Source organism: Mastomys coucha, unplaced genomic scaffold (genome assembly GCF_008632895.1).
Source record: "Mastomys coucha isolate ucsf_1 unplaced genomic scaffold, UCSF_Mcou_1 pScaffold14, whole genome shotgun sequence".
Classification (NCBI taxonomy): domain Eukaryota; kingdom Metazoa; phylum Chordata; class Mammalia; order Rodentia; family Muridae; genus Mastomys; species Mastomys coucha.
The window spans coordinates 39,207,447-39,212,179 of record NW_022196896.1 but is presented as its reverse complement, the minus strand read 5'-3'; the positions used below and the strand labels follow the sequence as shown (position 1 = coordinate 39,212,179).

At 39.6% G+C, this 4,733-nt stretch overlaps 1 protein-coding gene across 6 annotated transcripts in view; it reads left to right on the top strand.

Moving 5' to 3' along the window:
- The window catches only part of Ppp1r42 (protein phosphatase 1 regulatory subunit 42), a 40,529-nt gene that overhangs the window by 1,703 nt on the left and 34,093 nt on the right, over positions 1–4,733 (top strand). The window contains exon 2 of one of the 6 annotated variants that reach the window (XM_031366840.1): positions 2,064–2,223. The exons of 4 other annotated variants lie outside the window; for them this stretch is intronic. The gene's annotated coding sequence lies outside the window, so the exon portion shown is untranslated. Of the gene's footprint in view, positions 1–749; positions 972–2,063; positions 2,224–4,733 lie in introns of those variants that run through there. One more of the 6 variants, XM_031366842.1, reaches the window with a different exon arrangement.

Sequence of the window (4,733 nt, the reverse complement as noted above, 5' to 3'; positions counted from 1 at the left end):
AAAAAAACAATGTTTTCACTGTCAAAAACAAATGAAACAAGAAAATAGCAAAGACAAGCCCGGGCTGGGAAAAGATAGCACACACAATCAATGACAGAAGTTATTATCTAATGGGAATGTGCATAAGTTCTAAAACTTACCTATCAAATCACAGCCCAATAGGAATAAAGAATAAGATACAGAAAGATCAATTAGCACATAAAAGGAATTCTGAAAAGCCAAGAAGGAAATGCTTCACTCTGGTGTGTCAAGAGTGGTGCATTAAAACCCATCTTAAACATATTGGGCTGGCCAGGCGGTGGTGGCGCACACTTTTAATCCCAGCACTCAGGAGGCAGGGGCAGGAGGATTTCTGAGTTTGAGGTCAGCCTGGTCTACAGAGTGAGTTCCAGGACAGCCAGGGCTACACAGAGAAACCCTATCTTGAAAAAAGAAAGAGAGAGAGAGAGAGAGAGAGAGAGAGAGAGAGAGAGAGAGAGAGAGAGAGAAAGAAAGTGAAGGAAAAAAGAAAATTGGGCTGGAGAATAAGAGTACTGTCTGCTCTTCCAGAAGTCCTGAGTTCAAATTCAGACAACCACATGGTGGTTCATAACCATCTGTAATGGGATCTGATGCCCTCTTCTGACATGTAGGCATACATGCAGGCAGAACACTCTACATAATAAATTAAATCTAAAAAAAAAAATAAAAACCAAAAGACTGCTGATATGCTGATATCAGAGCTTTAGCTGTATCTATGGGGACTCTGCCACTACCACTAAATGTCAAAGCCCCACTGAAGAACAATTTGGCTGCACACAGTGACATTACAATGTGCAGCCCTAGATTAAACCTTGTTCTAAAGACAACATAGACAAGAAGCAGAAAACCAAAACACAGAAAGACCCGAGTCCATCAGGAAAAATAAGCCACAGCAACGTAACGGTCTACAGCTGTGTCTGGTAAACCAGATGGCTCTCCAAAACAAAAGGGTAAGCAGAAGGGAGGCTGGAGCCAGAATACTGACACTGGTGACATGCAGAACCGGGAGAAAAAAGAACTCTGCTTTTTAGGTGTATGGACATTTGTAACAAAACCAGGAACACATCCACAGCAACGTCCAAAGTAAAGGCAATGTAGAGAAAGAAAAGTAGAGCTTTTCGGAGGTTTGTTTGCTTGATCTGGTTTTGTTTTTTTCTTCCTAGTACTGGGATGAATCCAGGACTTGGTGAATGCTAAACACCATTGAGCCACAACACACACACACACACACACACACACACACACACACACACACACAGAGAGAGAGAGAGAGAGAGAGAGAGAGAGAGAGAGAACTTATTTTCTTTGGTTTTTTGAAACTGAGTTTCATGTATTTCAGACTGGCCTATGTAGCTGTGGTTGGCCTTGAGCTCTGGGATTTTCCTGTATCCACTTCAGAGATACTAGGTTTATTATCAATCATGTTAAGCTTAAATCTACTTTTACTGTTTTATATTTTAAGCTTATGTATAGATCTATGGCATTATGAAAACCAATTTCAAATTTTGTTACAAAGTAATAACAGTATATACACATTTCCGAAATCTATGTAGTAAAACTTCAGGAGGCCCTTTTGTTCTAAAGGGCCTATAGTTTACACTCGGAAGACTGAAGGGCACCCTGTCCCTTTAGATTTGCATATTATGAGCAATTTATATTGTCTGGGTAGTAGGAAGTATGCTTATGTATCAGGACACATTTGTCATGTATCAAATTCATTTTCCTTCTAAGCACTGAACTCATAGCCATAGGATATTATACAAATTGAAATGTTTATTTGATATAATTCTAGATACAATGAAACAATACATAGTGCATTCTAACATTGGACTTTTAATTACCTCTTTAGTTCAAATTTATTAGGCACAATTTGAGAAACAAGGATAGTTGTCAGTTAAGTATCTTGTGTTTTTAGGGTGACAGGAAAAACAGGTTGCCATGTGCTTATGGATAACATATAACTTATAACTATAAGTAATTATATAACTATATTATGTAACTATAAGGTAATTATATTTGATAACATGTCCCCTATTTAATAGTCCTGTAGCTTTCAAGTTCAAACAGTGAAGCCTCTGTGAATACAACAGCAATAGACTCATAATGATGACTGCAACAAATATTCTGACCTATGTCAGACACTCCAGAACATTTACCGACATGGACAACTTTTTTTTTTAAAGATTTATTTATTGATTATATGTAAGTATACTGTAGCTGTCTTCAGACACACCAGAAGAGGGCATCAGATCTCATTGTGGGTGGTTGTGAGCCACCATGTGCTTGCTAGGATTTGAACTCAGAACCTTTGGAAGAGCAGTCAGCGCTCTTAACTGCTGAGCCATCTCGCCAGCCCATGGCCAAACTTTTAATATTGCAACATGGTATTGTGCTTTACAAAGCTCACACTTGAGAACCACACAGTCAAATTACAAAAAATGAGAAACTTAAACTGTGTTAAGTTTGTGTTGCCCTGTACTCACAGCTGCACTAGGAGCACGCCACCTGCACACCACAGGGAGACACCCTGCATGCACTCCACAGGGAGACACCCTGCATGCACACCACAGGGAGACACCCTGCATGCACTCCACAGGGAGACACCCTGCATGCACTCCACAGGGAGACACCCTGCATGCACACCACAGGGAGACACCCTGCATGCACTCCCATACTGTCCCTTTGAACTAGGACTGTCCTTGTTTTATGTAGTTAAGACAGGTCTTCACCTGCCTGCCCTCAAACACCTGGACTCCAGCAATCCTCCTGCCTCATCCTCTCAAGAGGCTAGACGACAAGCAGTATCACTAATGAAAGTCACTTGTTTTATTTTTAAGTGTTTTTTTAAGCATCATATATCCTACACAATAGTGTGGTACCTTGTCATGAAGGCACGTAATGTAATTTGGGCACATCCACTCCCCTTTGCCCCTTTCTCTTCCTAGCTAGTCAGTCCCTCTTCTACTTTTGTGTCTTCTTGTTTTCCTGGACCCATACGTTTGTTCCACTTGATTACAGGACATAGGTGAGGGGTTATCTACAGGAGCATGGGCACCTTAGCAATGGTTACACCACTGGAGAAGAATACACTCTCCCAATTTCTAACACCAATTGCTGTGGTTTTTTGGTTTTTTGTTTGTTTGTTTGTTTTGTTTTGTTTTGTTTTTTAGAATATGTGCTTTATTTTATACTTTTTAAGATGTTAAAATGTAAAACAAAGCTGGGGAGTTCCCCTCAAAATCACCAATGTGAAAACTACCATGAATAGCCACAGATGGGTCTTAGAAATCACCTACATTATAAAATAATTCCAAGTAATAAGCTATGAGTATTTGAAAAATATTCTATCAAATATTTATATGTGCAAACATAGTGTGTCAATAGTTAAGTTCACATATTTTTTTCCTTTTTATGTTTTTAAATGCTTTTTTATGGTCTCATTAGTCAGCTCATTAGCCAAGGCTGGCCTTGCAGCCCTGGCCCTTCTGTGCTCACCTCCTGAATACTTGAATTACAGGCATGCTCCCCATGCCTGGCTAAGAATACACTTCAATTTGTTGCAGTATTAAGTACTGTAATTTGGTTAAATTAAATTTTGGTGACCTGAAAAATTTTCCTTTCCTTTCCTCCTTCTCATAAGATTATTCACGTTCTTTAATGGAGATTAGAGCAGGAGAATTTGAATTTCAGATTTCCTTTAATGTCCATATTTTGTTCCTTTCTCCATCTTTTAACATAGAACAGAGATTGGTTTTCTTGCTTAACCATGATCATAGTTGGGAATATGTAGCGTTATACACAGCATCACTAATGTACACATGAAGCTGCTCCATTACATAGCCAGCCTGTGTTGTGTGCCAATAGATCCTCAAAGAGAGATGGAGCCTCATGAGTGCCCACCCTCCCACCCCCACGTCCACCATCTGCTGTTAACTGCCTACACACACACACACACACACACACACATACACACACACACACCATGCAAATCTGACTTCATTTTTATTTATAATTTATTTTTGTGGTGCTAGGAATCAAATGTAGGTCCCCATGAATGCACCTTGCCTTAACTTTATTTTACAAAATACTGAAAGGTTGCTTTTTCAGTGAGTCTTGAAGTTAATATGTGGACTGTGAGAACTGTGTCTCTGCACTGGAAAACACTGCATCATACTGTGTTTCCTGGTGTGACATACAATATCTAGCTCTGGGCCATGGAAGGTGTCTGTATCCTCTGTGTGTAACTCGGATGTCACAGCATGTGTTCTGATGTGAAACTATCAGATATTGTGAGGAGCAGGAGACCTGGCTCTGTTGTCAGCTGAACCTGGAAAGCCTGGATTAACTCTGCAATTTATAATTTCTCCACCTATGAAATAAGAGCATTGGACAACTTTCCTTTTTACTTAAAGAGGATAAATAATCATTTTAAAAGAAGTTCAATTTAGGACACAGGATGTAGCTTAATGATAAAGTGATTGCCTGGCATGCAGTGACCCGCCCTGGATTTTATCACAGCACTAGAAAAAATGTAGGTGAAGTAAAAGGGGTACCCACAACAACAATTACTGCTCTGAGGTAGAGAATATTTACAAGTGGAAGTAAGGTATTTCTTTCACTTTAGAATTTAATTCCAGTATGAGAGGCCAGGCAGAAAGATCTCAAATTGGAGACTAGGTTGGGCAATACACATGAGACCCTCTAAAGAATAG